This window comes from Phasianus colchicus, chromosome 17 (assembly GCF_987193195.1).
Source record: "Phasianus colchicus chromosome 17, bPhaCol1.hap1.1, whole genome shotgun sequence".
NCBI classification, from domain to species: Eukaryota; Metazoa; Chordata; class Aves; order Galliformes; family Phasianidae; genus Phasianus; species Phasianus colchicus.
This window is the reverse complement of record NC_143452.1, coordinates 4162406-4187909: the sequence shown is the minus strand read 5'-3', so window position 1 is coordinate 4187909 and position 25504 is coordinate 4162406. Positions and strand designations below refer to the sequence as shown.

Below are 25504 nucleotides of genomic sequence, written 5' to 3'. Positions count from 1 at the left end.
TCACAGTAGGGTACTTGAGTTCCCTATTTCCCAGATAGATGTACTTTAGAAGACCTGGCAGGAGCCTGCTATCTGCACTTTTATCCAACCAACCTTAACCAAACTGTTTGCGTTTATCTCTTCTCCACAGGAACAGGTTGGGACAACTCCTAATTTTCCAGAAGCATTCTTCTCATCTTATCCTAACACTTCTCAGACAGGGCAGCTCACACGACACACCCTTGCAAGATGTTTTCCCAATTTATCAACTTTTGCCCTTCAGTTTTTGTGTGCATGAGCTCCTCAACTCCTTCTCACATTGCCAGCCTTTGCTCAGGCCTTGGACCACCCACCTGAAGTGGAACACGGCATTTTTCCACCTTGAAGAGCTGTCTGTGCGAAGGACCTGTCTGAATGCCACAGTCAGTGCAGCTTTCCACATGGCACAGGGATGGAAGCACAGCCAGGAGGAGGGAGAAATCCAGCGTTTGGAAGACTGCACCTTTGTCTGAGTATATAAATAAAGCAGGAGTTTATCATAATTTATTTATAAAAACTATTTCTAATCTAATTCTTCACATATTATCTGGGGGCAAGAGAGACGAGACAAAAAAAAATGGCTCTTAATCAGGACTTGCCACATGGAGTGGTTTTGATTAATATGCAAAACATAGATTATAAATAGATCTATAAATAAATGATCAACTACGGCTGCTGCTTTATTTATCTATGGACTTTCAGAAAATTTGAAGGCTGAATTCTGATTAAATGAGAATCACCACTAATGGCACACTGGCTGGCTCAAAGGGGCCAGTAAAGCAAAGTGAGAATGCATTTGCATAGCACCTTTGATTCATAAGAACTCCCAAATGCTTTGCAGAATTAATATTATGTTTTAGGGGTCACTTCATCCATTACTGAAATACAGCCTCTGAGGAGGAAAGGTAACTATCTGCATGTATTCCCTCAAAGATCTCAAAGCACCCTGCACATTAATTAAGCCTCACATTGTTTCTATGTAATCCATCCCTCCAGCAAATTGCTAAGCCTATGCTACCTGAAGTACTGGGAATAAAACCAAGGAAAATTCATCAGCTCTTCCTTGGTCTGACTTCTCTTCATGTCCAGATCATCTGGCTGATGTCAGTGGGCACCTCAAGGTATTCCCATCTGAGTGGCAATGCAGATCCCAAAGCACTACATTCAAACCACTCAGGGATTAGACCCCTTTTGCTCACTTTTAGCCCAACTCAAATGGCACAACCAGCAGCAGTGTAGGACCCTGCTGCAGCCAACCCCCAGTCCCAACCTTTGCAGCTCTGAACTAGGAGTTCTCATTTCCCATTCCTGAATGCCTCGTGCCACAGAGGCATGCACATCACTGAGGCTGAAGCTCAGCACAGCACCAGATGCCTCGTTCCATCCAACAGCACTCAGAGGGCACAGGAGAAGCACATACCTGCTGAATGTGCCCACGACTCGATTCAGCTGCTCCCATTTACAAAGCCTTTTTAAAAAGAAGAAAGTCAAAGCATTTTTTTTTCACATGGCAAAGCTGTCCTGCCAGTCAGTTTTCACAGCTGAGCACTTCCCAAGGTGCCAGTTCTGCGATTCGGGGCTGGATGTGATCCCCTGAGCATGATGTGTAGCTGTAGGACGAAGAATAATGAGCAGTCCCAGCTGTGCAGGTGCACACGAATCAGCATGGCTGTATCTCCCTTTTTCTCCCATCCTGTGCTGGGGGAAAGTTCGAATGGCTGGGGAAGATGTGAGAGCCCACAGACATTGCTGGGGGCTCGGCCATGTATAGGTCACACCTCACCCAAATATGAGCCTGTACTTATTGGGACCAACAGAATTTCCTTTTACGTGGCAGGTTTGGGATACTCTTCTTCCATCCTATATTTTTGTCCACCTCATTTCTGATTTCTTCATCACAAGAACCAGGAGAAAAGAAAAAAAACAACACTTTTCCCCTACTAAACCAAGCCAACCTCCAAGCTTACCCCTCTCCCACTTCTCTCTCCACATTTCCAAATGTCCCTACAAAGGGATTTCATTCCAAACCACTCTGATTATTGACAAATTCCATGCTGAGCCCAGATTCTTCTTCCATAGTTGAACTCCATACAGAAGAAACCACGTGCTGACAGGGCCCTGCTTCCTCTCCACCCAGCAAGTTAGCAACATGGACAATCTATTGCCTAAACACAAAGAATTTTACCACAGTGATAATAGTCTGTCTGGAGAGGACATTACCAGTCACTGCCCAATTAGAAGAGTGTTGAATGCACGGAAATGCCTTCTGAATAAACACTTGATAACCCTCAATAAAACTGTAAGAGAGTTACTGCAGATTTACTACCCAGGAAAGAAAAGCTTTTCACGGCACCACTAGGAGCTTATTGCTTCTGTTTTATGCTGATAAATGCAAGACATTCACAGTTCCACAGCATCCTGGGGTAGACCAGCTTAGCAGAAAAATAAAATCGAGGTCCTATGATCTGCCCACAGAGAGATGGAGGAGAACCACACTGCCACCACATCTTCAAGTTGCACATTCTGCATAGTACTGCATGCACCATGGGACATGTTGTTCCTCAGGAAGCCAGCAGACACACAGCTGGTGCAGATGGGTTTGTCCCAGGCCCTCCCAGAGCATGGTGAGCTTGTGTGGGTGGGAGCACCATGGGAGGGATCCCCATCCCTTGGTTTCTGTATATAGGTGGTTCTTCTCCAGAAAGCACAGCTGTGGCATCTGCAGCAGTGACAAGCCTCCTCCTGCTGACTCACATGAAGAAAAGGAGCACATGAAAGGAGCCCAGTGAACAGCTCTACTGCCTCTGCTGTGGGGATGCTCAAGCAACGTTTGGATTTTCTAAAAAAATGTGACTGGCAAGGAGGAAGGAAGGGGTTGGCTCTATTTGTGCTAACCCATGTTTCCCAGCTCCCCAGGCAGCAGTCCTTCCTGCACCAGCTCAGTGGAGATATTCACAGCCCCAGGGAGGACACCACTGCACATTTGTTCCACAAATGAACCCTGACATAAAGGTCTTGCCCTTGCTGATGAGCAGTGATGTACTGTTCTCTATGTTCACAATTCTTGGTAATAGGGAAATATTTACAGGATAATTTTTTTCCCTTCCTTAAGAAAAGAACAGTGGGGAACAGCCCAGTTCTCAAAAAATAAACACTCAACCAAAATCATTACTACTTATCATCTTGACTTAAACATATTTCCTCCTTAGTGACCCAGTACATGTGTCTGACCCTATGGGAGACACACAGGGCTGGGGTGCAAGCTGTGCCCCGGAGCACCAACACCATCCTTGGCAAGACAATGCAAAACCATAACAAACATCACTGAAAGGTAAAAGAGCTGAAGCTGTTTGAAAAGACACTACAGGATTGCAGTGTGTCAGAAGGTGAAGCATTGTTACATAAGGTTGCATCAGTACCTTCAAACATCTCCCCTTTTAAGTCTTTTAGTTCCTCTGTACAGTGGAGATGGAGCCCTGATGGTTTTCTACACGGGGAACCTGGGGCAAGATGAAGGAAAGAAAGAAAAATTCATCAGGATCATAAATGTGAGAACAAGATCAGATTCCTTGACTAAGATGGGTGCACATTTGGGAAGTTATTACCCAAGTGGCTTTCAAAAGCTGGGGTGCCAAGAACAGAACAGAACTAAACCAAAATTATGACAAAGGAACAAAATCTCTCAATAATGAGTACAATGGTGCTGGATTATCCAAGTTACCTAGTGATCATTTTCTGCCTCTATAACAATGGGGTGAACTTTGCTTACCTCCTACATGTGAGAGGGATGCTTAATAGCTCCTGTATCCCCTTAGCAATCTACATTTTGGAAAACACCTTCAAAATATAGGTCCAATTTTGTGTAAAAAGTGAAAATACCCCCTTGTAGCCACTTAAACGTTCCTACAAGGCTTTTGCAGCTCTTCACACTAATTCAGCAAGAACAGGACATTAATTAGATACCATGTCAGTGTGTGATCAGACTGTGTATGCACTCACAGCGACAGTACGTCCTTTTACTCCATCTCCTGCATCAGTAACTAAAAAGGAGTAAAAGTCTGCTTTCTGTGATATCAGAGCAATTGTCTTGTTGAGATCTGAAAACAGGAAATGTTCAGACACCAAACTGCCATGAAAGCAAAGGCTGTCAGACGACGATCTTCTTTTCCTGACATTTAGGCTGGAATTGGTTAAAAAGCAGAAAAAATACATAACTTCTATTTTCACAAAAACTAAAACACACATCCAAACTGAATTTGCAATGCTTTCAATTAATAATATAAAATATCCCTCTAGGCTCCCACTGTTGTTTCTTGTCCAAAAATAATATTAAATGTGATCCAAAATTGTAGTAATTAAAGGAATAATGTCAAATTTAATTATTATTAGACACCTCAATTTCAATTAACATAATAAAAATTCTGGCACTAGTTTTAATTTTTTTTAATTATTTTGTGAATGCTGAATATGGTTCATATCTCACAAACAGGAGGGGAATCAACTCTTTACAAGGATAGATAACAGCAGGACAAGGGGAAATGGTTTTAAGATGAAGGAGGGAAGATTTAGGTTGGATGTCAGGGGGAAGTTCTTTACTACGAGAGTGGTGAGGTGCTGGAACAGCTGCCCACAGAGGCTGTGGATGCCCCGTCCATCCCTGGAGGTGTTCAAGGCCAGGTTGGATGGGGCCCTGGGCAGCCTGAGCTGATATTAAATGTAGAGGTTGGTGGTCCTGCTTATGGTGGATGGTTGGAGTTTGGTAATCCTTGAAGTCCTTTCCAATCCAAGCCATTCTATGATTCAGTGATTCTCTTCAGTCCCTTCACTGAGTGCAGTAAAGTGACTGCTGTCCTGGCTCTTGGCTCTTGCCCTGTTTCCCCTCATCTAGAAGGATTTTTGTTTTTTACTGCTCCATTCCTCTCAATGCCAAATGAGGTTTTGAAACATACAGGAAGTTTTGAAAAGATACTGATGAAAGAATAAAGTGTAAAATGAGGCAGAAAAATGAAGTAACATCTGACAATGTTATTTCAATTGAGGGGAAAAATATTTGGAAAATGAAGAGAGAAAGTTTGTAAAGCCCTTCTAGCGGAGTCTCTTGCTGTTTTGCAGAAATCTCTCCAGAAGAGCAAAAAAAGAACACACTATGGAGATACAATGCAATTTTGGTTTAGAGATATGCAAACATTTTTGTTGCAGAGCAAATTTTATAATTTAAAATATTTTAAAGCATGAGAGCCAGAAGCAGTTGGGAACTGCAGTTTGAAATTCTTTCTGCAGTTTGCATCATTTTGACCGAAGCAGCAAATGTTGCAGTGGACTCTCACTCAGCTCGACACTGCAAGTCTCTCATTTTGTTTTAAACCTTCCTGAATCCATGACCCTAACTGAATCTTCTGCTTGAGAAACTGGGGTAAAGATAAAGAAAAGAAAAAAGGATTCATCAGGATGATAAAAGCTCAAGCAGGATCAGATTTCCTGACTGAAGATGGATGCAGATTTAGGAAGTTATCGCTCAGGAGGCTTTCAATTGCTGAGGTGCTTCCTCATCGGATCTCTACCACATTCTATTATTTCTATGTTCACATTGTAAAATACGCAGTTTACAGTGAGCAAGTTTTTATTTCTCATGATCTTTATCTTCAAAGATAAAGACTCATCCCAGAAAAGTCAGACAACAGGCAAAGGGGTACAAGCTCTGCACCAAGGCAATAATATTCTGCACAGCAAAGGAAGTTACTTCTTCCTTGCACTTATTTATTCCCGAAAATGCTGCAGTAGATGCTACCATGTTTGGAAGTACAGAGATACTTGCTCTCACTGCCAGTCAATGAATGCTGCAGCTATGCAGTGGACCAACACACATCATTTATTTCAGGAGCACATATCCATCCCAGCACTCATGCATGCATTAATTCAGCATCTTGGACAACAGTGCAGGATCCCTGTGCTGCAGAAGGGCAGTATTAGCTGTCCAAAGAGACAGAATGAGAGAAAAAGCAGCAGCTCTTCTCAGCTCACAGGCTGGGCAATGGGGAACAGGTTTGATCTCACAAAGAAGGTCTTCAGGAGGACTATGGAAAAGCTGGGAATGGGCTTCCTGTTGGCAAATCACAGTGCAAGCATTAATTGCAAAACTGGCTATCTTAGGATTGTACACAGATTTCATTTGATGAGCCAAATTCTGACAGTTTGTTCTTCATCAGTGGAGCTCCTGCTCTAAATTACCAAGTGCTATGGCATTCAAGGTAAGGCAGTACAATAGTAACCATGGATTGTTTGAAGGTCCGTCCCACAAAGTCTACTGAAAATTTAGCATATAGGGCAAGGAGAAAAAAAAGCTGCATCCGTAGGAATCATTTTGAGCTGACACAGTGCACTGTTGTGGCTTTTTCCCTTCGCAGCTTGTGTACAGCAGTTCAGCTCGTTCTGTTTTCCCTACCAGCTGCTCTATGAACACTGCCCCTGTCAGCGGGAAGTTACAAAGAAATGAATGAAGACTGATGATTAACGAAGAAAGAGGGTGAATATTAATCACGGAGTCAACATTTGATGGGAGCACTGATGGAATAGTGGTCCCACTGGAAGTTGTTAGGAGTTGATTTTTATGCCCCTGGGCAGTAGCTTTAAACCACGACTCATGATGGAAGAGAGGTAGCTCATAATGTTTTAAACAGGCCATGGTGGAAAACATACCTTCTCCCTCCCCTCTTCAGCTCCTCTCTTTGTTGTACTACAGTGAGAAATGAGGTCCATCGTGCATCCTACATTCACCCAGAACACCCAAACTGTACAGATCAAACCTTTAAGCAGGCTCAAACAGGGCAGGATATTTCCACTTTTCCTTGCTGTTACCCAGAAGCAGTCTGTGACAACACACTTCCACAGCTAAATAACTGAAGAATGAATTTTGGCTGTTCGCAACCTGATCCAAACCTCTTTGAAGAGAATAGGAGTCACAGATCCGCTACCGAGCAAAGCTCTCCTAACCTTGGCTGGAATTTCCTATACCACACAAATTAATGAGTGTGCTTGCAATCAATACTGTATATGAAGTGCACAGCTGATACTCTCTTTCTTTGATATTATACAAAATCATTCATTACACCAGATCATTCATTTTTCTGATGAAAAAAAACAACTTGCAGATGCTGCCTTCAGGCAAGCTTCATCCACGTCCCAGACTCGACCACTAGAATCCTGATGCAAAATAGAGATATCAAATACTGTACAGATACTGCAGATTTACTGCACACATCAACTTTAATTGAACAGTCAGAAAAGACTTGCAAAGTCACTCGAGTATGGCTGCAGCCCAAAAGTGAAGTTAATGTGAGTTGGATGCACACCAACATCCAGCTCTTTTAGCAGTCCCATCATGCAAAATAAACTATTACATGCATTTTACAGTTTCTCCTGCAATTGTTTCAGGGGGTGTTTTGGAGGGGTGGAGAAAGAGCAAGGAAGGAAGAGGTATAATCAGAACTGATATCAAATGCTCTAATTCTGTTGAAGTTAACAGGATACTGATGTGTCACTACAACAGTTTTTCAGCTTTTCTGTGGTCTTCACTAATGTGAGCTCTGTCAGTACTCCAGAAGAATGCAGAAATCATTGCACATGGACTCTTCCATGAACCCCGCCCTACAGCTGAATCTGTGCCATAGGACGTTGCATCCTCATTTGGCCATGCACCAGCAGGTGTGTAAAGGCCAGGTTATTTGTCCAGAGAAGGTTCTGGATTTCAAAACACAAGCGGCTTTTCTACTTGCAGCAAAATGCCAGGCAGATGACATTAGAAACCTGATGGGGTTTGCATACATTTTTATGGAGATTTAAGCTGTGGTCTCTTGCCATTCAGCAACAATTCATCTCCCAAAATGAAGTGACTGTTCATAGGCTGACTACAGTTCCACTTATGTGTCCCACAGGAAGAAGGACGAAGGCAGAGGTGCCCCTTTAATTTCAGCAACAGTAAAGACAGAAGTGAGCCACAGCACAACTACTCACAAAGAATCTCAACAGAGAAAGTCTTACAAGTGCACTGAGGCCATAAAAAGCTGAACAGTAGAAATCATTTAATCCTCAGTGCTGCATTTTATCCACAACGTTGGGTCTTCAACAGCCCAGAACCCTTCAGGTGCATTTCCAGAGCTGGTTACTGCTGTTCCAGGCAGGCAATCTGCAGACACACAGGTGATTTGCTGGGAAGCTGTCTGCTGCTGCTCTCGGACCCTGCTTCCTTTTTTGCTTTTCAGTTCCCAGAGTATCTTCTTGTGCGCTAAAAAATGCTCAGCGCTTCTCCTCTTGCTTTCACAGCAGCTGCTAACAGAATGCCAGCAGTACAAGAGGCAGCAGACACAGAGGCAGCCTTTATTCTAACACTCTTGCAAAACTGGGTGCTACCTTGCAAAGAGTACAATGCATCGCAGCTCCCCTACATAAATAACTTTTTAATGCACCTGTCATTTCAGATGTCACACCAGAGACAAGGTCAGGCTCGGAGAGAAATCAGCCTGCTCCATCCTTGACCTATCATTCATCATGGCATTTGTCCACAGCCAAGCAGCCCAGCTGGTTAACAGGGAAAAAAACCTTATCTGAGCTCTAAAAGGGTCCCATTTCTGATAGGAAGAACTTATTAATAATACTCTCTGGAAAGCAGCGGGAGTTCTGATGGACAGCTTTGCAGGGACATTTTTCAGTAGAGAAGCTTAAAATCCTATATCTATGCACCAGATCAGCAGGCTGGAGGAGATGAGAGGTTAATTTTGCAGACAGCAAATGGTGACTGTTTGTAAGTTATTAGAGAGGGAAATATGCTTTCAGTGTTATGGGGATATATGAGCCTTGCCTTCACCTTTCCCCATGTATCATGCTGCGTGTCATCATAGGCATGTTAGCACATTGTGCAGGTCCCCTCAAATCACTGGGCAATAATTAGCATTGCAAACTGCTGGTTCTTACCTCTGCTTTCACAGGAAGATGCGCCGTTCTTAAAACACACACCTCCTGAATTCGTGTTAATTTCAGGAAAAGATTCCTAGGTCCTGTGAATTTAAAATAAAAAAAGCTTTTAAAATTGAAGCTTTGTCCATAATGCAGATAACTGCATGCTTACAACATTCTCAGAAGCTTCTGGCATTTGTGTGAGGGTTTGTGATTTGGAGGTATATGAAAGGAAGGAGAGTATGAGAAAAGAGAAAGCAGGAATAGATTGCAGTACCTGAAAGAGCACTGACTGTGTGCTGGTTACCAGCCCACTGACCTTGTTGGAGCACTGAATGCAGGGCACAGGAGCCACATGGATTGGGTATGGGCTCAGGCTGACCTCTGTTTGATTCCTTTCCCCTGAGAAATCTGCACTTGCAGCATTTTGAGAAGTGATCCCTGTTAGACTCACAGACTAAGGCAGTTCATGGGCTCAAGTACATGCAAGCAAGTTCCCATGACCTACAAAGTTTCCAAATTGCATGGTAAAGGCTCATGTATGAACAATTAAACCATGGCAACGCTAGAGTTTTCCACTTAGTTCAGCTTTATTTCATTGCAAGCTGAATTCAACTGCTATATTAGCAGATGTACCCCTAAAGAGCACTGCAGACCCTACCTACAGCTCACAGAACAGTGCTGGGCTGGTCGATGTCCACAGCACTGCCTTCTAACAGCTTTAACATGGCTTCTGATATGGAGGTTGGTGGCCCTGTCTGCAGCAGGGGGCTTGGAGCTTGATGATCCTTGAGGTCCCTTCCAACCCAATAAGCCATTCTATGATTCTGAGGGTGGGGTGTTACATGTTAAAGGTGTCTGACCATCAGTGCAGGGAAGTAAACATTAGGATGATATATGCAGCGTTACCTCTTGGGCATGAGCGGATCATGGCCGTGCCCTAAGGACCTTTTTGGTCCTTCTGTGATCAGCTGCCAGGTTTCACAGGCACTGCAGTGCTGTGCCACAGTGGTGAAAACATTCATTCATTCGTGCACATGAGTTGAGCTATCCCACTATTTCAAGAAACTGTATTTTGAGATACAGCATGACCACGTCTTACGATTACTTAAGACACTTGGTATAAGGATGTTAGCTGAACTGGCGTTGTAATATATGCCTTCTGCTCTGCTTACTTAAAAAACAAGTTCTCGCCTTGCCAATGAAGTGCAGTTATTTAAACTATGGCTGGGATTTTCAGAGATGTGCACTAGATCCCAAACTCCTCATGGATGGCTGTATGTATGGCAGCCTCTTTTGAAACCCAAAGCCATGCACAAAGCCCTGCCTCACTTTCAGGAGAGCCACTCTTGCCCTCCAGCAGTTGCTACCCCCGATCTTTTCGCATTCCTCAGCTCAGCTCCCATCATTGCTCTCCCTGTGCCGACTCAGCGTCTCCCTTAGCACTCATTTGTTTGCTCCGAAGCGCGTTCCTCTGCTTTGTTTCCCTGGACCTAACATTTTTATTTTTTTGCCTCCTTTCTCCCTCCACAGGGTGACAGCTATTTTATCACCTACAACAAGAAATGCTGAGCCTGTTGTGCAGGCAAAACATTTGCAAAGGGGCAGGGGGTACACAGAAAGCAGTAGGAAATTGATAAGGGTTGTAAAGTAGCTTTATAAAAATGCCGACAAGCCTGCTCAGGGCACAGAGCACCTGCACCTCTGCCCCCGGCAGCGCTTCCTTCAGATGCTCCTATTGTTTTCATTACTATTTGTGACTTGATCATTAATAAATTACTGTTTTTTTTTTTTTCCTGTTGGCTCCAGCCACCAAGGGAGCCAGCAGGTGCACCACTTTTACAATTAGCCCTTCGTAATGCATGGTTGGCAAGAAAAGTTGTCCACAAGCTGCAGAGTTTACCAACTGCTTGATGGCCGCAGCACTTGGCACAACTAGAGGACAGTGTGCAGGAAAGCACCTTCGTGTGTTAGCTCACATGGCCAGAAATTCTGACAGAGGGGTTCAATCTCAAACTTGGGGTCCTGCTTGTGAAGGTGGGTATAGAGACAGGGGAAGAATGTGCACAGGCCATCTGTGAGGTAATGAGAGCATGATAGGTCTTACTGAAACCATGATTTCCACCATCTAAGATGCTATCCTGGTTAGAGGCAGCAGTACTACACATTAAACAGAAATCTGACAGATTAAACTGTTTTGATTTTGGTTTGAGGAGGGATAGTTTAGCAGTGAAATCAGAAAGTTGCTTCACTCCATCTTTAGTAAGATCAGGTTCACGAACATGTAGGGCTCTGACTTTTCAGATGAGTGCTGTCCTCTGCATTTGTTTTGGTAAAATTACAGTTATACCAAATTCCCTTTGTGATAGAATATCATTTCCTTAAATACCATCACAACTGCATTATCCTTTCCAGCAGCAGCTAAGTGGCACAGGCAGGGTGTTGTTTCAGGTTCAGTCACATCAGGGACTAACAGCACATGAAGTATGCTGAGTTATTTATTATGTAGTTTTTCCCCCCAAAAAGACAGTGCAAAGCAGAAAGCATACATCATTTGGTGATACCTATACAAGGCAAATGAAAAGTGAAAAATCCAATGCAAAGTAACTGACCACAGACCTCAGATCAGGCATGTAGCCAGCAATCCAGGGAAGCTGTGTACCTCTGTCTCTGAGGCAGTTTTCCTCCAGTCCCAATGAACTCAGGTGTTTCACATAGTTCTGATGAACAAGCACGTTGGCAGCTCTCTTGGAGGGAGTCAGCTGGAACACAAAACTTCTAAAAAAAGAGAAAAAAAGTATATATTTAAGATGACATGCTGCTGAAAACAACCAAGCTCAGAGCTTACATTGAGTTGACCAGTTTCTACTGAAGCTGCTGTTCTGCCTTTGACAGCAGCTATGAAGGGTGCTCCTATATAGAGAAGAAAAAAGCAGCAACACTGTGACAGTCTGCCCCTTCCACTGCTGCAGGCAGGCACAAATCCAATCTAGAGACTGATTCATGCTTTGAATCACAAGATTAGAAGTTTTCTCCAGAATTTCCTTCCATAGAAGGAAATCTAACATTTCATAAGTGGCTTCCAAACGAGCATCAAAACTCCTTGCATCCTGCTAATTTGAACTGGACATCAAACCAGCAGTCAAACAAAAAGATCTGTTTTTTCTCACACTACATAATACCATAAGAATGCATAAAATCAAAAAACATTTCATAATAATGTCTTAACTTGCAGACACAAGTCACCATGAATTGACCATAACAACTGCGTGAGACATTGAAGACTCCTCTCCAGTGGCTCTGAAGGTCCAAGTCTCTAACCAAGATCTTGGTCACTGTATTATCAAGTCATTGCAATCCAACAAGCACTTCTAAAAGAGCAGAAAAGCTAACAGGAGAATGCTGTAATGTCAGTAGCTTTTCTAGTGAGTATAATGAATGGAGACAACACAAGAGTACTTTGACAGAGGAATCCCATCTGTGCCTAACCAGCATATCCATGCCACTCAGTTTGCATTTGGTGCAGCTTGTTACCTTCCTGAGAAAAAAAGCACATCAGGAGACTTCGAGGTAGAGAATTTAAGGCAGAACCAGTTGGAAAGGTCTTTTAATAGGAAATCCACTGCACACTGCAAGTCACAGAATGAAGAATTACTGATCTGAGGTCAAACTGCTGCTTTCTGGATGGCTGAGCCACATCCTGGCAGAGCTGTGTGCATCACGGTCATGTCCTGCTCACTGCACCCCCGTGTCCCTGTCCTCTGGAACCTCCAGAACAAATCACCAGTGAAAAGCAAGTTTTCTACAAGCAGATTTCAGTCTGGGGTCCTTAGTGCTGGCAGTACCATTGGCACTAAGCAATCCTGCACACAGCACAGCTCCCTGCACCACAATGATCAGTCTAAAATTATTTGACAAATACTTTACCTTAAGACATGACTTGTTTATAGCAACATACAGCCTTATTCAGAATAAATATGAAAGCTCGAGGCAGCTTCTCTTGTCCCAGTTATACTATACTATAAATTAAGATCTACAGGTATATACAATAGCATTTGAGAAGGTAGGGAGGGAAAAAAATCACAGTGGATTTAGATACAATTAAATAAGTTACATAAAGGGCACAACTTTTTTTAAAAAAATGCAGTTTGAAAACTTTGAAACTGAAGTATAACAGAACAGTAGCATGAAATGTCAGAGTTGAGTTAAATCTCACAATTAGCCCTTGATTCAGCCAGAATAGGTTACCCAGCCTTCATCCTGCCCAATCTACATAGTTTGTTGAAGTATGCAACTCAAGAAGTTAAGACCAAAAGTTATCCCTCTCCATTGCAGCTCAAACACATCATTCTCCCTACTGAGAAAGCACCAACGTTTTCTGTTTTTTCTTGTTCCATTCCAGATTTATTCTTCCTGTGCCCAGCTGTGAGCAGGGCAGTGGGCTGGGGCTGTGCAGGCTCCACAGGGCAGCCCAGGCACCAGCTCCTGTATGCCTTGTGCAGACCCCATACCATGAAGCCATTAGAATTCCTCCTGCAAGCAGCATGCTGAGTCCCTTAGCTCCTTCCTTTCACTTGACCTGAACTATAGGTTTTGCTAGTTGTGAGCTCAATCACTGTCCTCCCCAGGTCTGCTATTAAACCTTGGCTCTAAGAAACCAAGAAATTAATCTCTGGTGCCCAACTTTTCGCAGCCCAGCATGCTCTACAGCAGCTATGCACAACCTCTGATCCCCAACTGCATGGCCTCATCCATAAACAAAGGTACCTTGTGGCGTCTGGTGAACCCAGCTGATCCCTCACTAATATCTCCTGGAGCAAGCAGAGCGCAAAGCCTTTCAGCTTGGAAGTTTTGCATTCTCGTACTCTTGGATCAAAAAATAAAACAAATTAAACCAGACCCCCCAATCCCTATGGTCTTCATTTTCTAGAGCACATCTACTTACGTCCATTGCAATAGGTGAAAAGCATTGCTTTTGCCAGTTACCAGACAGCGTGTTAGTGGGTGAGACAATGCCATGCATCCCTCTGCACTGCAGAGCCAGAGCTGTCACTGGGCAGTGCAGCAAGGAACAAAGTCACTGTGCATTTGTTAGCCTGTCATTCACACTGACAGCTGTGGGTGCACGCTGACAGCCATGGGCAGGGGACAGCCACCAAACCACAGCCAGCAGCACAGTCAGAGCGGAGCTGAAGCACCAGCACCTCAGACAGGTCAGGCCTGTCTGCAGTAATTTTGTTTTGCTGATAGTTACAAGGATTGCTGCAATATAAATTCCGTATAGAGTGCTGAGAAAGGAACGAGGTCCCACTGCACCAAGCGTGGTGTTAGATAGGAAGAGATGACCATGTAAATAAATGGGGCACAAAGGAAGTATTTTTCCCAATTTTACAGGTGAGGAACCATGGCTGAAAGCCATAAATCAGTTTTATTGAGGGGATGCAGGGTATTTACAGGAGAAATAAGAAGTGAGCCTCAAATCTTTATCCACTGCTCAGTCCCATTTTGTTCCTTTTCTGCTACAAGGACCAACGAAGCCCAGCAGAACCACCCCTCGTGTTTCTCCATACAGGATGAAAACTACCTATTTTCATCCTTTGCATGGGCAATTCACTTGCAATAAGCACTAACCCTGAGCACAACACAGGCTGCTTTAGCACAGCTAACCACTCACTTTGGGATCAACGCAGGCTAATATTTACTGCCTTTTTTTTTTTTTTTCCTAACTGCAAACAATAGAAGAGCTCCCTCTGTTCTGTAATGCTCTCTTTTCTTCTCCATATAAGCTGTTCAGCAGTCACCAATGTAATATTTTGTGATTTTCATAATCATCAGTTTATCTTTCTTCATTTTCACGGGTTCTCTGGAGATCTTCCCCCACTCACTAGACATGAACACACAAGCGGTAGATTTGGCATTTGCCACAAGTAAGGAAACAAAAGCCTCCACTATGGGAGAGAAAGAAAGCATTGGGAACCCTGTTGAGACAGCTCCACTCCCATGTGCTTCTCTCCCCTCCAAATTTCTGCCTCCCCTCTTGCACTGGAGGCTGCACCAACTGCTTATATGGCTGTGCTCTGACCCCGAGGGCGCAGTGGCAGAAACAATAACCCAAGTTTTACTTTTTTTCAAGTCAAACATCAATTGTGCTTACAAGGCAAAAAATCAGCAGTCCCTTTCCTTCTGTCTTTATACTCAGAAATTCCAGACAGAGAACTCACTGCCTTGCCTCGCTACCCCCGTGCTGCACAGCGGTGCTCTCACAGCAGGGCTGCAGGTCTCCAGCAAAGATTCAATCCCAGCAACAAGATCCCAGCCTCAAAGGGCAGTGGCAAACTCAGAAGGGAAAAGAGACATGAGATCACCAGCAGAACTACTTTTGCAGTGCTGCTGCTTTGCCATCTAAAGAGCAGCCCTCAGTAAATTCACTCCTTTTGAGGTCTTTGTCCTACGAGTTTCCCTCCTTGCAGCCCCCAGCCAAAAGCACATGGAGCCATGACTCTCTCCATTGCAGAATTGCTGTCCACAATATTCCCACTCAATAATCTTTGTCACAGACTTGAGACTATTTTTGGAAGCTTTAAAAATATCTAAGGGGCACCTTTTCTTTTTATTCAGACACAGCATCTTTTTATGTTTAATAGAGATTTGAAAAAAAAAAATCTGCTTAGCATCAACATGCCTTTCTATTAAAAATAAAACAGCTGAGTAAGCAAGATGACTTGGACAGGAGAAAATTCTATTTATAGAAATGTTTACAATGGTTATCACAGGGTGATTGGGATGACTGTTAACCAAAGGCTCTGCTGAGGAGTAGGGTGGTGATGAGGAGGCAACACAGCACAGAAGGGATCAACAGCTTCTGAGGTCATGCATAGACAGGGACATTGGACATGGTGTGGAGCATGGAGAGGAGTAGCACTGAAGGAACCCAAGGAGGTTGTGGATGCCCCATCCCTGCAGGCATTCAAGGCCAGGCTGGATGTGGCTCTGGGCAGCCTGGTCTGCTGGTTGGCAACCCTACAAGCAGGGGGTTGAAACTAGATGATCACTGTGGTGCTTTTCACAAAATCACAGAATGGCCAGGGTTGGAAGGGACCTCAAGGACCACAAATCTCCAATCTCCCTGCCACATGCAGGGCCACCAACCTCCACATTTAATATTAGAGCCAGCTGCCCATCCAACCTGGCCTTGAACACCTCTATGGACGGGGCATCCACAACCTCTCTGGGCAGCTGTTCCAGCACCTCACTGCTCTCATAGTAAAGAACTTCCCCCTGACATCCAACCTCAATCTTTCCTCCCTCAGGGAGGCCTCTTCAACCCAGGGCATTCTATGATTCTGTGAACACTCAGGATCACTCCATGCTCTTCCCCAAATTCAGCAAGCCCAGGAGCTGCAAGAATCAGAATAAATTCCTGGTCTCCTGAGTCACACTGCCTCTCTCTTGTATTTTAAGCAGCCAACTAACAGAAAACTATTTGTGCTGCTTTACCTGCAGGTACATCTGCGGCAGGGAAGGACATCTGAGGAGCTCCGCAAGGAATTCACTTCCTTGGGAGCATCCACTTTTCCTGTGCAGCAGACTAAGCCTTCTCCATACTGCATACAAAATTAGATAAAATTCAGCATTTCTGAGTTACTGGCAGTGAAACTGGGGGCAAAGAAAGGAAGAGAAAATGCCTTTTTCATTTTTCTCCCCATTATGGAGTACCACAAAAATCACATCCTCAGAGCCATGAGCAACATGAAGGTAGGACAAGGTCTAATTTGAAACAATAGAGTGAATAAGATAATAATAGAAGTGAAATAATGACAGGGATGTTGGAGGAGAAGTGAGTCAGACCAGTTGGATTCTCTTCCAAGCCCTGCCACCAGCTCACTACGTGACCTTGCACAAGTCACTTCATCTGTTTGTGCTGAAAGTGTCTTATTTGCAAAACTATATTTACCTTTGTTAGAAGATGCATGGATTTATAGATATAGAATGCTGAGCACGAGCCAAATACTGCTGCCATCTTGCCCTGGCTCTCAATAAATATGCCTCTAAAAGAATAATCAAGTACCTGATCGACAATGTTCAGAAACTCTTCTAGAAGAAACTGGGCCAAATCTTGACTATAGAGATCCTCTTGACTCCAGTGTAAGCCAGGTGTTATTTTGCAAAAAATTTCATATTAAAGTTAATTTGATGCACTTTTTTGGGTTTTTCAGTTTTGTTTTATGGCTGTTTTTTCCCCACAATATCAAGCAAGAAAGCAAGATGTGAAAAAGAGCAGAAAAGAGGAAGGGAGAGGTAATCCGAGACAAACATTTGAAGTGCCTTTTTGTGGGATTTCTCAGTTCTGGATTCCTTACACAGCTGCCCTTTCTTTGAGTACATCATTTGGTAGTTTTCCCACCCTTAATAGTCAGGGGTGCTTTTAATGGCCTGAGTGTTTTCTCCAGGTTTTTTTTTAATAGCATCTATATAAAACAATCCAAGGAAACAACAGAATCATCTCTCCAAATTTCTCATCACATCATTATACCAAAAACAACAGAAGCATTTGCAAGCAGGTTGGATTCAAAGCCTTCCAGAGAGGTCCCAGTGTCCCACCTGCACCATCACATCCCCGCTCTGCTGCTCAGGAGTTCCTGCACACAGCCATACCGCTCTGTACAGAGTTCTTGAAATCGTCCTCCTATATTTCTCTGAAAAATGACCATTCCCTTAAAATATGGCACCTCCTCTCATGGCACACTGTGATGTGACTCAACGGCACCAGAGTCGCAACTCATATTTCCACAGGGTGCCAGCATCTCAGCATCAAAGTGCTGCTGGCGCTGGACTATCATTTGCGCTGTAATTAAATTGAATCCACTCCTTGGCTTGGCTTTATCCCTGAACAATACCAGCGTTTGAGTAATACATTCTCAGGGCAATAATACATCACCTGGGCGAACCCTGTCCATGATGTATTGGCGCAATACATCAGAGTGCACTCCCGCTATAAGGATCTATGGGCACCATACATCATCAAGGTGAGGCTGAGTGGTGATGTATGGCTCAGAAGATGGTACCGTGCAGCAGTGGACCAGGCCAGGACCAAGAGGATAAAGGTTGGCATGGCTGTTAGCCCATTTTCCAGTGTTATAATGCTGGCAGTGACCCAGTGTCTAACTTTAGCCCCTTATTTATTTATCTATCCCAAAGCATCCTACCACTGGAAGCGCCTCTCCTCAGATGCATCATTCTCACAGAGGTCTCAGGGGACTGCTGGTACACAATTAGCAGGAGTATATTCTCAGCTTGATGTGGAGAGGTTTAGCCCATTAACACTAATGGCAGCTGCAGCACCAAAGCTCCGTATATCACAGGAGACACAGACACATGCACACGCTAAGCTTTGTGCAAATCTCACCCATTCAAGAGGGGCCTGCAGATTATTGGGAAGAAAATAACCACAGAAAATTGCTGAAAGCAACCACTCCATTGTTTTCTGATAATTACTTTCAAAAATATAAAAATCAAACATAAAAAATAGAAACACAAACCCACCTAGCACATGGAGGCAAAGCCTTGGCCAGCCTGTAGGACGAGAGGCCCTGCAGAGCTCATTGCAAAGCATTGCTGGAGTGCCTGGGGGCACGATCAGCTCAGGGAATGGTGCTTTAACCCACTGAGGCAGGAAGGAGGCAAAGCAGCATTTGCTGACAGAGTCCTTCCCTTCACCCCTCATTTTACAAGCAGCAAAATAAAATTAAAGTATAGAGCAATATAAGGCTCAGTGGAGACACTTGGAGATGCTTGCTCAGGAGAAAAATGGCAGAGAATATCCCTAAATGAGCCCCAAGCACAGCTCTTAGTAAGAACTCAAGGAAGATGCCCTTGCCATGGCTATACGCCATGCATCACTGGAGCCCACACCTGGGCACAGTCATCCAGTGCTTTGGACAGCAATGTCCTGGGGAGCAAAGGTGGCTAAAACCAATCTCCGTGCTCCATACAGAGTCACTCCAGGTCTCACATAAAGCAGACTTATTGCCCCCATGAAAGAAATAATAGATCTAATAAAATACTTACATCCTGGCCAACACCTCTGCCCAGCCTGGCGAGCCCCCAGGGGCAGCAAGTGGACAATGGGGCCAACTTATAACGTGTCCTTCTATCCCTCCAGCTCTGCAGCATGCAACTACTGCTCCCAGAGACCACCATGGGGAGACTGTCCTCACAGCGCACAGACATGAGACTGGCATGGCCAGGGCTGCTGCAATTTGGGCACAGCCCTGTGTACCCAGCTGCCTGGTTGGTAGCGTGTGAACCCCTGCTTTGCATCTGCATGAGGAGTTCAAGGCTGGCAGTCCTTAAAAACATAAGCACAGATGCTTCCCTCCAGAGGTATCCTCAAATCAAACAACCAAGATAACTTTCTGAAAGAAAAGAAAGGAACGAGCTATCTTAAGGCACTGAGTGAAATAATTTCTCAAACGCTCAATCTAGTTTTTGAAACAATCTGGAAATGACATTCTCATTAATTACACACCATGTATCTGGGAAATGACAGCACTACTGAGCCAACAGTGACAAGAAATCAGAAAATAGCTTGTGCAGGTGGAACAAATCACAGTCAAACCTTCATCTCTATATGGAGGGGATGGCCAGAGCTGCGAGGGGCAGCACTGCAGAATGCCCACAGACCTTTTTTGCAGCAGAGCCACAGTGAGTAAAGGCACCCTTCTGACACGCACAGAGGGAACTTTGAGTAGCATTTCCCCTTTAAAAGCCAAGACAAGCTCAGCCTGGACAAGTCATTCATCTTTGCTTACTCCTTGAGCTGCTCTTAATGCAATGATTGCTTGCTGGGGCTGGGAGCCTCCCAGCCATGCCATAGACCAAGAGAAAAGTCAGAGGTCTTCCCTGGGCTGATTCCTGAGTAAGTCAATGGGAAGCAAATGTAAACCAGAAGCACTGAAGTGGAAAAAAACTGTTTGGTGCATGCTTCCACAACGACGAAAGTCTTTGCAAATTCATAAAATGGAGAACATGAAAAGCAGCAAATCCTCTTTAAAACAGGAAGGAAGCCAGCTAGGTGAGCAGGAAAAACAGCCCAGTAGTTAATGTGCTAATGTAGGACCTGGAAAACCTGAGTTTACAGGCCTGCAATGGACCCATAAACTTCTACAAGCTATCACTGAAACTGGAGAACTGCACTTACGCCAAAAACTCAGGAATTGCTTACAAGAACTTTAGGAATTGAGTTAAATCGCACCAAAAAGGGAAAACATGCCTGTTTGATGGAAGCCAACAGCAGAAGGCAGGAAAGCTCACATCACCTGAAACCACAGCTCACAAGGAACCCGAGCTGCCCACGAGAACCGAGCTCACATCTCCATGCAAAGCAACCAATCCCCTTCTACTTGCTCAGTGTACAAGAAAACAATACTCCGATCTACAGTAACAATTAAAGTTGCATCAAAAAACTTAAGTGATTTGAGAGCCATTTCTCTTGCTCCCTGGGATAATTTACAAAGGTATTTTTGCACCCAGGCAGAGCATGCAGGCAGGTGGCTGCACCCAGAAGCAGTCCATGCAGCCAGAGTTTGTCTTGGCAGGGAGCTGCTGGCTTCCTCTGCGCACAGGGAGCAGCCTGGTTCCGCTCAAGAGCTGCTTGGTTTAGGAACATGCACCTTAACAGGTTGGAGCCCTGCAGACAGGCTGCTTTCGTGAGAGACGGCGTGAAAACAGATCAAAGTTTCAGAAGAAGTTTATTTTAAAGTATTTCCTACAGCCCGGTCAGATTATATTTTTAAAAGTTCAATTATCTTCTGATAAACTCACCAGCCAAATTAGGAAACTAAATACAATTATTAAAGCATAAGAGAACAATTTCAGATTTGCTTCAAGTGCCAATTCAAACTTAACAAGCACACAGATCCTGGCAAGTAACTCCACACAGATCACTCAGCTTCATTTCAAACTAGAAGACCAGATGAATGCCTGGGATATGACTTACATTTATTCTCATGTTTTTAATCAAAACTTACACAGCCCTTTTAGCTGGCCAAACCCAGAACCAAGATTTTGTAAAAAGGTATTCAATTTCTCTATGGAATTGGGGGATTTGAGCAACTCCGTGCTGAGCTATCAAAGCAGTGCACAGAACTTACCTCCAGTGTGCAATGCAAAGTCTGAAAACTTGGAAGAAATATTCCACGTACTGCAGCATTTTGCAGAGCAATCTTTTATCCAGATGCTATCCCAGCAGCTGGACTGATCTCTTCAAGAATTCTAGTACAGTTTGTTGTTTTTCTTTTTTTTTTTTTCCTGAAAAGAGCTTCTTCTAAACTCACATCTTGTTGGTCAAGCATTCCGAATTCCCATTCACAAAGCAACCAGCAACACACCCTGCTAAATACCCCATGGCCATGCTCCCAAGTGAGCATGGCAGCGAATGTCCCACTGCACACGCACATTCATCAGAAGGGAGAAGATACAGCTGAGGTTTTCAAGAGTGGAAAATTCAGTAAGCAACAGTGCTGCAGGTGAAGTTTCATCAGACACATTTAACCTTACATATCTTTGCAATTTTTCTCTTCCTGTAAGCAGTGTGGGCTCCTGGACATCACACCTCAGTGGCACTAAGGAGGAGCAGCACAGTTGCTGACCACCGGTCAAAAGAAAACGATATCTAACAAAGGGAGTTAGCTCACCAGCTCAGTTTGTGGATTACTGATACCATCATGTTTAAAGGGCAAAGGCCAAAAAGCGTGAGCACTTGCCTTTAACAGGGCTGCCAGATATACCCAGAACAAAACATACTTTTAAGCTGCTTGCCTTTATGAATTCTTGAGGCCCATATTCCAAGGAAAGGGAAAACCTTCCAAGCTGACAACTCCTCCCAGCAAGTTACAGAAAGGAGGTATTTAGGGGAGAATGTGAATTCCAATTCTGCTGGAAAAACACACTCCTCTTGCAGTGATCTCTGTTGTTGTATTTTTGTACGGGGGTTAAAAAAGGTTTGATTTTGCAGTTTAGCATGTTGAGGCCTCTCAGTGCTCGCTGTCGGAGGGTGCCGATTACCCAGCTTCATTCATCAAAGTGTCACTTTTCTGACAGCCATTAATAAATATACTGCCAGAGCCCCTCACACCTGGCAGCCATGGCACACTGCAACACACCGCTAACCTAATTTGCTAATTGCTGCTTTCCCCATTAATTTTAGTCCTGTCTTGTTTGGTGTTGACATGGAGGGAAAAAGGAAGAAGAGTGGGGAAAAAAAGCGGGCAAGAAAGTAAGTGTTGAATGATTCCTGATTATTTCTTCACTTATTCTTTCCCCTCCATCACCATTTACTTGGGGATATCGGCTTCCTATTTATGTTTGCCCTTTCCGAGAGGACGGGGAAAAATGGCAATTTAGGCGCTGCAGTGTGAGGACTTAACAACCTGCACATCATGTGTTACCCACATAAAAGCCCAGATCTGGCCCTGCATTTCTCCCTGCCTCCCCTCCCCCCCACCTCCACCCCACCAGAGCTCCCAGCCTATGGCTGCACAATACTGGGGCTTGGGGTGCTCTGTCTCCCAGACATCATCAGTCTCAACTTCACCACACTTCACACCTGCCAAAATCCCTACTCTGTTAATTCAATTCCTGGCCACTCTCAAGTGGACATCACTCTATTCCATTAATCATGTGATTTTCTGATAAATATCCTCTTCAAGGCCCAAGCACAGCCCAAGTCCTTTGTGACTAAGCTGGACTGAAACGCAGGTCTCCAGCCGAGGTCAATTAAGACAAGGAGTACCAGACCCATCAAGCCTTCAGGCAGTGATGAATTATTGTTGCAGCGCTAGTAAAAGTCTCCCTGCAGGACACTCACCAAGCTGTTGTACTTGGACCACACATTGGGGTCCATATGCTCCAAAGCTTTTCCTTGCCTGATTAGGTCTAGTGACGACTGCTCACACCCACTGCTCCAGCTCTGCCTCCCCTTCTTAGGAGCAGGGTATCTGGGATACTGGGTAACTGGGGGCACAGAGGCTCCTTGGGCTCTGCACAGCCATCACTTGGCCACCAACGTTTGGTTAAGGACACAGACACCTGTGTTCTGAGGAACTTTCCAGATCTTTCATCCTTTGCTCCAATTAATGCAAGAAAAAGGTGCACTTACCCCATAGGTAAGGCCTGGGTGCATGCTCCTGTCCCCTCAACCAGGCAGCTTAGGTCCTTCTTTTTGGGTAACCAGAGCTTCCCATTGCCAAGACGCTCAGACCACAACCATACAAATTGAGGAGTGATCCTCTGAGTCCAGGACAGCATCCACTGCCAGCCTGTGCCAAATAAAAGAATTTTGGATGTTTCCTTAGCACTGGCAGGAAAAGAATGAAAGTGCTAATGGTGGCCAAATTCCACCTTCAGCAGGGGATTGCAGTCTGTTAAACCCACAGTGAATAACCCAGTCTCAGCACAATCCAAACACAGGGCATGTTTTAAAATTGCTTGCAATGACATAATAGTAGCTACAAGCAGAAGTTTTACTTCTTCTGAACAGACTTTAGTGCAAAATGCACGTTTTTCCCTAAAAGTAGCAGAAGGTTTAAACACTTTTAAATTGGATAATACTACAAGAAGGGTCTAAAATAATGGCTCAGACTGTTTTGAAATGATGAGTTGGTAGGAAAACCCTTCTTTGAATCAGGATTACTATGATGATACCAGGGGATCAGCACAGGTCTGGAAGCAGGATGCAAGCAAACTTGCCAATTCCGGACATCAGACATTTTGACTGCCTTTGAACCCTTTAGCTATTCTGACACTTAAAATTGTGCTGCCGTGGCACAGCCCTGCTCCCAGCAGTTTCACCCACAGCTCTCCCTAAGCCACAGGGGAGACCTGGTTCTATTTCCTTTAGCCCAGAAGAGCTGGGCTGGCTCACGCTCACCCTTATGGCTCTGCCAGGAGCAGGCCCCACAGGCCGGGCCTTCCTCTTCCAGGGGCCTTACAAGTCAGATACACTGTCCTGTTCCAAGTGGAGTTAAAAAGGCCCCGTAAAAAGTAACAGCACTTCAGCTTTTAGCCAAAAGCTTCCATTCACAGCCCTTTAAAGTTAAATTTACTGTCCGCATTTAGCAATGTCCCTGTGAAACTCCGTCCTGGCTCAGAAAAAAAAACAAAAACCTGTGTGCAGTTCAGCTGTGCTGTGGCAAACAAAACGCTTCATCCTACAGATCCAGCTATGCATCTGTCTGCCTTTATTCAGGTCTCCGTGTCTCTTTATTCCCCTCAGTGTTCAACAGCTCCAAGCAACCAGATAGCACAGCTCGTCCTGCTCCCCACTGCTCAACTTTCTGCGATTGCTGAAGAGCTGATCACAAGGAGGAAAGCCACCAGCATATCTTTTTCCCCTGTGACAGAAATGGATACAGCTTTATAGAGCTCCTTGGGCTGCGTCTCCCACTGCAGGCAGATCAAGAAAAACTAGACAGGACAGAGAATGAGTAAAATGATCAATGCTCTACCCCGGAGTATGATAACTCCCATTTTTCAGAAGTCAAGGTTAGCTCAGGGCTTTAACTGCTCTGCAGGATCACCCCTGCCCTTTGAAGAACCAATTCATTTCCTTGCACAAGCCTCAGTGTGCCCTGACCCCTCACACCACTACATGTGCCACGTGCTTTCTGCACACACACGTGCTGAAGCCAAGAGGCTTTTCCCAAAGAAAGTTTTATCAGAGTGAGTACATTTGCTGTTTAAAAAAAAAAAAAAAAAAAAAAAAGTTTAGAGCATTTCCTAACAAAAGAGAAAATAAAGGAAAACATTCTGTTGAAAAATACCAGGTCAAATGGAGAGGGAGTCCTTTCATCTTCCATGCTCTGGGTTGGTTTTATTGCACTGTGAAGCCATTTTACTGAATTAGTATCGTAATCATGGCAGTATAATGGGGGTATGGAGCACTGCAGCATGAGCCAGATCCCTCAGCTGGTACAAACCAGCATGGCTCCATTAACTTCAGTGGAGCCAATTTATATCAGCTGAGGATCTGCCCTTTAGTTTTTACTACAGGAAAGCCAGACTACAAATGGGAGAAACCTATATTAAAAACAAATATCTTCAATCACAGCAGCAAGAATGTAGAAAATATTGGCTGAGTCAACTTTTATAGCAATATTTTCTTTCTCTCCCAAGTGCTCAATTTTGAACACTCCCCTATAAAATTTTCCAAGCCTGGAGCAACTTTCCTCCTTCCTTTGGTTAAAACCCACCTCACCTGATGGAAGCAACAAGGCTCTGGAGATGCTCAAGTCCTTTCCAGAGCAAAGCAGGGCTTAGGGAACTGGTAGCATCCCTGCACTGAGCCATCTCAGACCTGCAGCCAGCCAGCGAGGCAGTTGTGAAAATGGAGATCAGGCCACAAAACATCTGCTCTTGTTGAGAAGCGTGACCCTTCCCACAAGGAGAAGGTTACTTCACCAGTCCCTTTAGGAATGCCACTGGGTCCCTCAAATGAAAGCACACTGAAGAGCTCAGAGCCCCTAAGCAGCCTTGCTGT

The 25504-nt window shown here is 44.4% G+C and overlaps 1 long non-coding RNA gene across 2 annotated transcripts; it reads right to left on the bottom strand.

Annotated features, from left to right (window-relative positions):
• Positions 1-8380: 8380 nt before the first annotated feature.
• On the bottom strand, positions 8381-24002 carry LOC149915591 (uncharacterized). Of its 2 annotated transcripts, XR_016471961.1 has the most exons (4): positions 23897-24002; positions 23126-23285; positions 11587-11745; positions 8381-9068 (listed from the first exon to the last, which is right to left on the bottom strand). It is a non-coding gene; the product is annotated as an uncharacterized LOC149915591 (long non-coding RNA). The 2 variants fall into 2 exon arrangements; XR_016471960.1 differs by lacking the exon at positions 8381-9068 and having other exon boundaries at positions 11465-11745.
• Between the last annotated feature and the right edge of the window lie 1502 nt (positions 24003-25504).